This window comes from Chelonia mydas, chromosome 14 (genome assembly GCF_015237465.2).
Source record: "Chelonia mydas isolate rCheMyd1 chromosome 14, rCheMyd1.pri.v2, whole genome shotgun sequence".
Taxonomy (NCBI): domain Eukaryota; kingdom Metazoa; phylum Chordata; order Testudines; family Cheloniidae; genus Chelonia; species Chelonia mydas.
Window position 1 is genome coordinate 10,300,917 of NC_051254.2, and position 12,789 is coordinate 10,313,705.

The following is a 12,789-nucleotide window of genomic DNA, read 5'->3' on the forward strand; positions in this document are numbered from 1 at the left end:
ATATAAGTGCAAATCTTGCATCAAGAGCCCCTAAATCTAGACTTGTCCTCTGAAGCTAAATAAGTCACAAGCTTGATTTGTCACACACAGAATGTAATGACTAAGCACTCGGTTGGACGTGTTAACTGAATTTAATGTAATTTAAGTATATTATTTTTAATGATAGGCAGGGAATCCAGTTTAGCAGACTCTTTTCCCACCACACTTCACTTCTGTCCCCTAGGAAGCCCACTTCCATCTTGCCTCCTGCCCCCTCCCTTCAACATGGCTCCTTTCCACCCTCTTCCCACTTTATGCCAGGAGGAGCAACTCAATCAGAAAAAGCAGTGATGCCAGATGGGAGAACGGCTTCTGCCAACTTTACACTGGCTGGAGATTCCTAGTACAGAGGGAAAATTCTCCAAGTGCTTTCTCTAGCCAACGTACATTCATTTAACAGGCTCACAAAGTGAGCTGAAGCAGACCAAAGAATCTGGTCTTTTATCTTTTGTACTGAAGCCCATTGTTATTTCTATACTAGAGTAAGGCTCAATTATTTCACTTGCAAAATGATCTCCACTACTTTGCTTGCATGCTCCAAGAATTCTAGTAGATTATAGATGCACAATTTTCCCTTTACTGAAGCTGTGCTGACTTATCCTTATATCATGTTTATCTGGATGTTCTATAATTTTATTTGTAATTATCATTTCAACTAATTCACCTTGGACTGAAGAAAGGCTCACTGGTTCATAATTCCCGGGATCACCTTCTTAAAGATATACACCACATTTGCTATCCTCCAGATTTCCATTATGGGGCTGATTTTAATGAGATTGCATACTTTTATCAGTAACTTTATTTTTTGTCAGCCTCTTTATTTTTAAACTCCTTTTGAACTCACTGATGAATATAATCTATTCTGTATAGGTCCTTATAACACGCTCATCACAGTAGAGTGTGAGCTCCTTCCAGTAATGCACTGAGCAATGTGATTGACATCTGTCATATTTGTTCTCTCATCCTCTCCCCAGGGGGAAAGCATATGCAGTGAAATGTTTTGTTTAGGAATTTAAAAAAATATAATTTCACACATACACGTTTTTATTACAGAAGGTAAGATCAAAAAATTGTACCTTACACTCTGAACAGAAGGTCCTGGGGACTCACTGCTCTTAAATATATCAGTTTGTCCCAGCACCTCCTCAACAACCACAAGTGTTCAGGATTTGGCTTTTATGTCTCATCCGAATATAGCAGCACAGAGCAATCAATATCCTGCTAAGGAATGAGGTTGGTTCACAGTTGGAAGGAAGATGGTCATCTAGTGAATCACCACCACCATTTTCTGGACAACCCTTGATTTACTTTGGAGTTCTTCAATCCAAATAATAATTAGACCCAACCATGTTTAGTTTGTGAGATCTTTTGATCTACCCCAAGGTGGAACAGCTGTATGATAATAAGAAAAAAAATCAGTTTTATGAGGTGAGCTAAAGTGGCAAAATTAATTCCTGGTCCAACTCCATTGAAGTCAATGGAGGTTCATGTAAGAGCAAATTCCTCTGTGATGTTTCAGTGCTTTTCCTGGGAATCCTTTCCTGTGAACACTGAACACGAGTAAAAAGCCTTCTGAAAATTCACTCTCATGGAAGTGTTAGGAAGGCACAGATGATCAGCTTGCACGGATGACATTTCCTGACAACACTCACAAGATCCTGCTAGTGCAGAGGGCTGACTGAGCTTGGAACATCAGACAGTGAATGGGAATTTGCATCAGAAGACACAAGCATCTGTTCTGATTAAGCACACTCTGTCTCTCCTCATTGAAGCTTATCTTATGCCTTGGTGTCACGGAATGTTAATAGTCAACAGAAAAACATTAACTAGCTACATTTTATGCTGGCTCTTTTCCCACTGTTGACCCCACTAGCGACAACAGGTAAATACAGCTATTTCTGGCAAATATAATTATTTATAGCTAGTTCTGCATAGTCAAGTATTTGGAACTTACATTGTGGATTTGACAAATTAGCAGCTACTGTGTGGTTTGGAAAATCTCCCAATATTTGCAGTAGGGTGATGGCCCAGAGGACAGCGTCCGCACTGGGATATTTCAGATGTCAGAACAGCTATGTAAGCATTAAAAGCAACAGGCCTGGCTTGTTTTTGGTCTTTGTTCAAATCAGGAAAGAGATATTATAAGCATACTTTACTGTAGAAGCCTCTGTGGCTTACAAAAATGTCATTTAATACAATTCTAGAAGCCTGGGGTAGAGCTGAAGGGAGTCATCAGGGATATACTTCTGCTAACACTGTGTGATATGATGCATTCCAAAGGCCAATATTTGCTGTCCTGAATGTTATGGTTACACTGAGCTCTTTCCTGCAGCCTCTATCTCCTAAAGATTTTTGCCACAAAATGGGAGAAAACAGGGGTAGAAAGCTATATGCTATAGGCCTCATTTGAGGTCTTCACTGCCAAAGAAAGGTGCATTTTTACCCTTCTTTGGCAATGAAGAGCTCAAATAGCTAACGAGTGTTTGCTATCTCACTGTGAAATCCTTGTGACGACCAGGCTCCATAGTTTTTACCATGCTGTAGGTAGTCCAGGTGAACTACAGGTGGAGGATTTAGTGTTGACCCTGCCTAGCTACATCACAGTAAGCATTGTCAGCACCTTCTCTCCACTAGGATTTCACAATAAGATAACGATTGCATGTGACTTACCTCGCTGTTACCAGACCCCCCCTTTTTGGCACTAAAGACAGCCTCCAAGGGGACTGATTGCCTACACTCCCATTAATCTCCCTTGGAGCGGTGGATTTTCAGCACCCCAGAAGATCAGATCTTACATGAGCAGGCTATGCCTTTGCCTGCTTTGTTGGCAAAAAGGCTGGACTCAGTCAAGCTGCCAATGATAATTATTATTTGTCTCCCTTCAGTGGTGGCCCTGGAAGCAAATCAGGTGTAACTTCAGTGAAGTCAGTTGAATTCTGATTTGCAAAGCTCTGTGGGATCAATATGAAGCCCAGTTTGTCCATTTATTTGCCTAATCTCCCCTCTTTTGGAGATGCCATTGCTCTGATGTCCAGGAGCAAGTTCTGATCATTTTTCCAATAGCAGAAAAATAGGTTGATAGAAAGACAAAAGGCTAAACCACGTGGAAACCATCCCTCCCCGCAACACTTTCTCCCCCCTGTAACTCTCAACAACATTTTTATTTTACCAGGGTAAACTTCAGATCATGGATTTATTTTTTGTAGACTCAATAGCTGACTGTGCCTTCACTTTATCTTAGCTTGGGTATACACTTATAGTGCAAACCATTAAAATGTTTTAAAGAAAAAACAAATTAATCTTTTGTGACGCAGTAAGTGGTCCGAGCCCTTTTAAAGCAATTTCTGCTCTTCCCCATGTTTCATCAAGATGTACTGCAGGAATTCATCTGCGCAGATCAGTGTTTGGCTGGGGGATAAAAGTGACAATCCTTTAGGCACTCAAAGAATTCATGCAAAGCATATTGCAAAGGAAATAATGTTCACTTTCCAACTTAAAATTAGTATTTTTAGTTCAGTCACTGGTACAGATATTGTACATCTAGTTTGCTGGGGAACGAAACACAGAAGGCACCCGAGTTAATAAAATATCCAGCAAATTCTCCTGTCTGGGTGCAGCAATGCTGTCACGGCAGTATAGAAAATCTACTCCTGAGAAAACAAGAAATAAAGGCTACAAGGGGGAAGAAAAAAAAAAGAGTATGAAATATTGCTAATGCAGTGTTCAAGACCTCACCACAGAGGTAATACTAATGTTAGAGACCCATGAACCTCTTGAGAAAGATGGTCTTGCCTGTGGGACTCTAGGAGATCTGGTTGATATCCTGGCTACACCACTGATTTCTTGAGTGAACTTAGTCAAATCACTGGAGGCTTGATAAAAGCACATTGAAATCAAAAAGTCTTTCCATTGACTTCAATAGGCTTTGTGTCAGGCCCTCCCAGGCCTACAAATACGTATGCATTTGCTTAACTTTAAGTATACAAGCAGCCCACTGAGGTCTATTTTTCAGTAAGTATAGCCATTGAAGTCAAGGGGACTATTTTAGTACTCACCGGCGCCGACTTTCCAAAGCCCCAGGGGGTGCTCAACCCCCGGCTCTGTCCCAGGCCCTGCCCACACTCCACCCCTTCCCCTACGGCCCCATCCCGTCTCTTCCCGACCCCGCCCTGCCCAGTTCCACCCCCTCCCCCGAGCACATCGCATCCTCACTCCTCCCCCTCCCTCCCAACCTCCTGCATGCCACAAAACAGCTGTTTGTGGTGGGCTGAGGCGGTGGGGGGGGCAGGCATTGATTCGCGGAGCCTGCTGGCGGGTGGGCGGTGCTGGGGAGAAGCTCATGGGGGGGCTGCCAGTGGATGCTCAGCACCCACCATTTTTTCCCCATGGGTGCTCCAGCCTGGAAGCACCCACAGAGTCAGTTCCTATGTTAGTACTGATGTACTAAACATAAATTTGCATGAAATCACCAAAATGAAAGCTTCAAATGTGTTCTGCTTAGAAAAGAGACAACTAAAATCATGAATGGTGTGGGGACAGTGAATAGAGAAGGGTTATTTACTCCTTCACATAACACAAGGCCCAAGGATCACTCAGTAAAATTATAGGCAAACTTAAGGAAGTACTTCTTCACCCAATGCATGGTCAGCCTGTGGAACTTGTTGCCAGGAGAACTGTGAAGGCCAAAAGTATAACTGGGGTCAAAAAAGAATTAGATAAGTTAATGAAGGATAGGTCCACCAATGGCTATTAGCCAAGATGCTCAGGGACACAACCCCATGCTGTGTATGTCCTTAAACCTCTGACTGCCAGAAGCTGGGACTGGACAACGGGGGATGTATCACTCCATAATTGCCTTGTTTTGTTCATTCCCTGTGAAACACCTGGCATTGGCTACTGTCAAAAGACAGGATACTGGGTTAGATGGACCATTGGTCTGACCTAGTATGGCCATTCTTATGTTCTCATGAACATATTCAAAGACATATAATAAAAAATTGCATTTTTAGGAGGATGCAGACTCTGCTGCCCCAGGAATGCATATGAATTCCTGGTTTTTAGCTAAGTATCTAGCAGTTGCAATTTGGTGGAAGACTTAGTCAAAAATTGATTTTTGGAAGTATAGCCCTAAGGGTACCAAAAAAGGAATCCTCTCCAAACCTATACACTCAGGAGGTCACATGCAGCTGCTACCCCTTATTCTAAATTGTAAAATATTCCATTATTTAATTCTTAGAGACACAACAAGAATAAAAACAAGAAACAACCTATCAAATATCTTATTAGGAGCATAGGAATTGCCAGACTGAATCAGACCCAACATCTATTTTGGTCTGGTATCCTGTCTCTGACAGTGGCTTCAGAGGAAGTTGTCAGAACACCACAGCAGACATATGTGGGATAACCTGCTCCCCATATCATCCTTATCGCTAATAGTTAGAGGTTGGCTCAAACCCGGAAGCACAAGGTTTAATATCACTTCCAAAATGTGTTGTCATTAATCATGGAAACTCTGGATACCTTGATACCCATCTCATTATTGAGCCACAGGCACCATAAACAGAGCCAGTGGTGACTATTGGGTTATGATAGTACATATGGAAGTGATAACTACATGAAGCTCTACTTCCAGGAAGGACATCAGAATAGGAGACAGTTGATAGGGCCTTCTTTGTGGCTGGTATGTTTGATGACGACTACATTCAAAATTGTGGCATATGGAGGTATGGTAGGATTCGTAGAGTCTAAGGCCAGAATGGACTACCATTGGGCATATAGTCTGACCTTCTGTGTAGCATAGGCCATAGGACTTCCCCAAAATAATTACTCTTTGAAACAGAACAGATCTTTTAAAAAAAGAATCTAAATTTGATGTAAAGGTACAGCAACTTTTACTCTTCACATCCCATGAATACACTGTGATGTGACCCCACAGCCACTAGCATTAGCAACAGGATCCATGCCCCATGCCACCAGGAATCTATAAAACATAACACCATACCTGACCTACCAGTTAGTTTCATGCACCAGTCAAAGCAGTGAATATATTCACAAACAGCACCCTAGTATCTGCAGTGCCAAAGGTAAACCAAACACAGTGACCCAAGTAATATTCAATAACTGCTCTTCTCAGGGGTCCTTTAATAGTACAGGAAAAAGAAACATCAATGCATTAAAAATCAGAAATTAATAAAGTTTATGCAGCTTTTCATTTGTTTCTTGTGTACTCCTAATGTGTGATCGATACATAGCACTACCTTGTTCCATCGTACAGGTCTAAATGAATCCTTATTTTCCCCACCAATGTTCTTATGTTACGAGTATCACGGAACATGAATTCTTGAAACTGAAGAGACAACTTGACATCAAGGGTCAAAATAGAAATTCCAGTCCAATGTCAAATAGCTCAAGCTAAGGAATCATGTAATCAAACACATAAAAATGCTCACGAGAAAGAGAGAGAAAAGAGGTAAAGGATTTAACAATAAGACGACTATTTTCTTTCCTGTTGAATGCTAACCCTCAGATGCCATAGCAAAAAGCCCACCTTACAGAGCTGCGAAAGCTACTTCTCTGTTTTTAAACAAGCATAAATTGGACAGTGCTACAATGTTTCCTTAGCCTAATCGCTCGAAAGTTAAGAGTGCAATTTTAAAGGTTTTGGCCAAGAGTCTGGCTCTCAGAAAACATGTTAAACATTCATACCATTCATGGTTTTCTAGCTGATAACACTCAGGCAGGCATCTCTGGAGGAATTTTACACGCTGTGCAGAACTTGGTGGTTTCAATTATAGCTGGACACCATCCAAAGCCTTGAATCCAAACACACACAGACTCTGGGGAGTTTGGCTCAGTAGCCATATTTCACCGCTCAGCTTCACTTTTCCTTTTCATGAGTTATCATCAAGTACAAATTCCAGAAATTCAATGTGAAAATCAGATGAAACAGGGAATAGAACTAATCTAGGGAATAGATCCCAGGTCTCCTGACTCCCAGTAAGTAAGTGAAAGTTTATAAAATGTCACAATAACCTATAACAACAAATGTTGATGGAAAAAGGTACAAAAAGGAGACAGGAAGTCTGAATTAGTCCAAACACAAGGCCGACTGACATAACTCAAGGACTGTGTTAAGATCATGCCTTGTAAACAAGAGGAGTTGAAGACCGAAAAATTAATAAGCCAAAATTGGCATATCAGATATTAGGTCTAAGTGGTGAACAAACTAATGAGGGGATGGGCTATTCCACACATCACTCCCCATTTTGGAAAGAAAGAGACTTGGGTGAGAAATATGGGCTACTGGAGCAAGCTTCACCACTCCCATTGTCTCCTGGGCCCCAGGCTTTCATCATCCTGGTTGTGAAAGATGTCCTGACCAAACCAGGCCAGAGAGAGAAGCCAGATAACACCAACACCTCCACTGGCTCCAGCTGAATCCCACCCACCACCTGGGATGAAACACAATTAGACTTTAACTATAGCAGCAATAACAACAGCTCCAGCCCATCTCAACCAACTTCTCCTTTTCCCCACAAGGACAGCTCTTACCATCTTTTATACCATTTAAAAGACTGTCAAACAAGGTTTATCCCTGCAGTGTCTCCCATCTCCCACTCTCTGGCCCAATGGCTGTTCTACTGTGGATAAAAACTTAAATCAGCACTGGGCAAGAGAGAGCGCACTTGAAAATCTGGCCCTGAGCTTTTTTTTTTAATTTAGCCCCACCGCCTTATTCTGACCTTGCTTATACCGGTGTAATACAGTGTTAGTAAGATCCAAATCAGGCTCTAAATCTTCTCCCACCATCACCCAAAAAACCCCTCATGGACACAGGCAACTCCTAGGAAATAAAGTGAGATTAGAATGCTCTAGAGGCAACCAGGACTCCTGGGGCTTTCTTGACTCTGCCACTGACTTGTTTTGTACTCTTGATTGATCTAGCATCTCAGTGCTTCCATTTCTGTCTCTGTAAAATGGAAATAGGGATATTCACCTACCACACACGATGTCACAAGGCTTATTTAACTAGGACCTCATTCTGCAACCCTTCTGTTGAGGAATTTGCTTATATGAATTGTCCCACTGCATTCAATGGGAGTAAGTATGACTTGTAGTGAGAAAGCATACAAAACCAGGCTCATAATGTTTGTAAAGAACAAGGTGTACAGATCAGCAGAACAAGGACAACCTCAGTATAAAATTAGTAGCCAAGAAACATTAAATAAATCTTTGTGTTAATGGCCATCACTTTAGCTTCATTTTGTCTCCTTTCCATCCCTCAGTAAACCTTGGCAACACATTGAAACGCTCCCAAAGAGGAAACAAAAGCTTCTAAGAGGTGTCAGGCAGGGACACATCACAGCAGCCTCTTCACGTAGCGACAGCAGAGGGCTCACTACAAGGCCGTGCCTCGGATATTTTAATTGCAAACACAGTAGCGGTTTTGTTGAATATTTCCACTGAAATATAGGACAAAAGAGTTTTTCCAAACTAGGTTCAAAATAAGTCACACTATCAGAGGCTCGTTCACCTGCACATCTATCAATGTGATATATGCCATCATGGGCCAGCAATGCCCCCCTGCCATGTACATTGGTCAAACTGGACAGTCTCTACGTAAAAGAATAAATGGACACAAATCGGACATCAGGAATTATAACATTCAAAAACCAGTCGGAGAACACTTCAATCTCTTTGGTCACTCGATTACAGACCTAAAAGTTGCAATTCTTCAACAAAAAAACTTCAAAAACAGACTCCAACAAGAGACTGCTGAATTGGAATTAATTTGCAGACTGGATACACTTAACTTAGGCTTGAATAGAGACTGGGAGTGGATGGGTCATTACACAAAGTAAAACTATTTCCCCATGTTTATTTCCCCCCCGGCTCCCCCCCGGTTCCTCAGACGTTCTTATCAACTGCTGGAAATGGCCCACCTTAATTATCACTACAAAAGGTTTTCCCCCCCAACCCCCCGCTCTCCTGCTGGTAATAGGTCACCTTAAGTGATCACTCTGGTTACAGTGTGTATAGTAACACCCATTGTTTCATGTTCTCTACGTATATAAATCTCCCCACTGTACTTTCCACTGAATGCATCCAATGAAGTGAGCTGTAGCTCACAAAAGCTTATTCTCAAATAAATGTGTTAGTCTCTAAGGTGCCACAAATCCTCCTTTTCTTTTTACGGATACAGACTAACACGGCTGCTACTCTGAAACTTGTCAAAATAGGTTCGTTATCTTTGGTACTTTTATGGCCCCCATTATCACAGCCCCTCAGGTTTTTAATGCCTGTATCTTCTCACCTCCCCTGTGAAACAGGGCAGTGCTATTATCCACATATTACAGATGAGCAACCGACGTATAGAGTCAAAGTGACTCGCCCAAGGTCATACAAGTACACATCAACCCATTTCTCCCCGGGCCTAGGCTAGTGCCCTAATCAGGAGACCATCCTTTCTTTCTTATTGAGCCGACTCCAGTGGGTTGCATGGGCATAATACACGACAGACTTTGGCATTATGGAAAGGATCCACAAAATTAATTAGGTGCCTAAACCCTTGACTTAGGCACCTAAGTCCCAGTTTGGGCTCCACAAAAATCCTGCCAAACCCAGTAGATGCCTAATCTCACTCAGTGCCTGACTTCTCAGGGTACAAGTTCCCCCGGTGTTTCAGGCTCTGAGCACGTGCACAGATTCCTCCTCCCAGGTGTGCAGACACCTAATTCCCTCTCCCTGTCTCTCTCCGGCCCAATGCCTATTTCAGTATGTATCCACAATGGAACAGTCACTGGGCCACAGAGAGAATAAGTCTGTAGTCTGGGGGGCAGGGCACCCACCTGGGAAGACCTTGGGTCCAGTCCTCCTGCTGTAACCATGCTTTCATTATTTGTCCAGAGTGCCACAGGTGAGAATGAGGGAACCCAACCTCAGAATATTCCATGGCTCAGTGGTTCAACCACCACCCCTGGGACGTAGAAGACTCCTGTTCACATCCCCTCTCTGCCTCCAGAAGAGAAAGGAGAATTCATCCTGGGTCTACCACATCCCAGGCGAGCACTTTAGCCACTGGCAGTGAGATAGGTGTCCAACTCATTCCTGAAGAAACACCGGAGGGGCCTAAGCTATCTGATGCCAGACGGCAGGTTCCCATGCGTGGATTGCTACACAGAGCTAGGCACCTCCCTGCAGCCTGAATTTAGGCAGCTATTTTAGAGGCAGAGCATAGGGCTCATCAGCATCTCCCATTGGCTACCTTAGGCAGTTCCCTTCCTAGTGTGCCGGCTTTTGAGGATCGCCTTCTGAGGCGCCTACCTATCTCTCCCTATTCAAGGTATAGAGAGCCTGGGTGCCTAACTTGGCTTTGTTGATTGCAGCATCATCCCTGGATTTTCTGGATGCCTAAAAGTTAGGTTCCTAAATCATCTTCATGGCACCCACTGAAAGCAGTTGGAAGTTAGGCACCCAAATTCTTCTGAAAATCCCAGTAGGCGTAGGCCCCTGGTATCTTTAAAAATCTGTCTCAGAGTTCAGTGAGATTATCCAGCTACATAAAGTGACTCATGTGTGTAACTGTTCACAGACCAGGGCCTTTGACAGAAAACTACTAGTTAGAGTGGAATGTATTGAAAGGATTATTACAGCCCCAGTCCTAGAACCTGAATACCACAGATTTGATTGGTACAATTGATTTGAAAGAGGCAAATTTAAGCCTTCAGGGCAAAAGAAACAAAAGCATTATTTCTAGGGATGGACAACCCAGTTAGTCCAGCATAAAAACCTTGCCCCATATGCCTTCAGCCTAACCTCAAATCCAGTATTTCTGTGACACAGTCTGCATCCAAGAAGAGGAAGTGCCAAAGTCCCAGCAGAAAGACTGTTGATTAAACAGCAGCTCACTGTAACAGAGCTGGGCAAAAATGTGTGGAGGAAGAATTTATTTAGCAAAAAACGTGGTCCCGGATTGATCAAAACTATTAATGAATTTGAATTGAATTTGGTGAATAGTTGCAGCAAAAAAGCCCTTAAACTCAAATGGTTTTGTTTTGACATTTTCAAAATGAAATGTTTTGACTTTTTGTTTTGAAATGATGCTTCATTTCATAATGTAGCTAGCCTTTTTAAAAAAAATGGTTTAAAAACATCCAAAATGAAACAAAATGGAAAAACAAAACAAAAACTTTTTTTGTTCAACCCGAAAAAATTGAGGAGGGTGGAGTTTTTGGCTTGGCCACCAAAGCAAAAAATCAATTACTTCCTCAGCTCTACTCATTGACCTTGTCAGATGACCAATAGTAATGGAAAGTTTCAGGGAGACTTTCTTCCATGACCTGCTTTAACAGCTTTAGGTTTACCATGGTCTTGATTCTACACTCACTGAAGCCAATGGCAAAGTTCCCATTGACTTGAATGGTACAGGATCAGGTCTCACATGGGATACTGGGTTGAGGAGAGGGAAAGAGAGGGGGGAAAATGCTTGTTAGATGGAAATTATAAGGCACCATCACAAGGTGTCACAGGGTGCTCCCTCAGCTAACCGATGTGCCACACAGCCTGGCCCACTTGTGCACCCTCTGATTCACAACGTACACACATTCTGTTTCTTTTCCCTCTGGGTACCTTTAATCTTTAGATTCCAAGCGTTGCAGAACACAGCACAGTACATTTCAGGAGGTGCCTTCCACCCTGGCTTCTCTACCACACCTAGCTCACAGTCTGAGCTTCCCCCCTTTTACTCCTGTTCCTGCCCACTATACAGCTTCCCTTATTGAGCTAATCATCTCATTAGCCCTACCATAGTCCCCACGGGTCACCAGTCCCCACCATAACAGGTTAATAGATTCCAGTTAAGTCTGTAATCTTCTAGTTATGCAATTATCGAAGTGACTGGCATGCTGCAGCTACCACTCTGTCACACTAGGGTTAAATGCCTGCGAGCAGCACGGGAACTATTTAAAAACACCACAATAGAGACTCAAGCTAAATACATACCCCAAATTAGAAAAGACTATAAGAGGACCAAAAGAATGCCACCCATAGCTAAACAGTAGAGCACTGAAAGCCGTTAGAGACAAAAATTTAAAATCTGGAAATCAGATCCTCATAAGGATAATAGGACGGTGCACAAACTCTGGCAGGTTAAGTGTAAAGGTAGAAGAAGGCTGACCAAAAAAGAATTTGAGAAGCAACTTGCTAAAGATGCAAAAATGAACAATAAGATTTTTTTAATTACATCAGGAGCGGGAAGCCTGACAGACAGCTGGTGAACCCACTAGATGACTAAGGTGCTAAAGGAGCACTCAAGGAAGACAAGGCCATTGCATAGAAGCTAAATGATTTCTTTGCAGCAGTCTTCACTGCAGAGGATGTGGGGGGCATACCCACATCAGAGCTATTCTCCTTTGGGTAACAAATCTAAAATGATTAACACATCAGTGTGGGGCAGTAAACAGATTTTAGAACAAATTGATTTTAAAAGTCACCAGGATCATGTAGTATTCACCCATGGTATTCAAATATGAAATTACAGATCTACTAACCATTGCTGAATAAGATTGGATGGTAGCTAATGTAAAGCCGATTTTTAAAAAGGCCTCCAGAGGCAATCCTAGCATTGACAGGAACCTAACTTCAGTACCAGGCTGTGTCGGGACTTGACTCACCACCTCGGTGCCTCCTGCTGGCTGTGCTGGGAATTAGCTCTTGGCTGCAGGTGCGCCTTCCTCAAGTGGTGTCTCACTG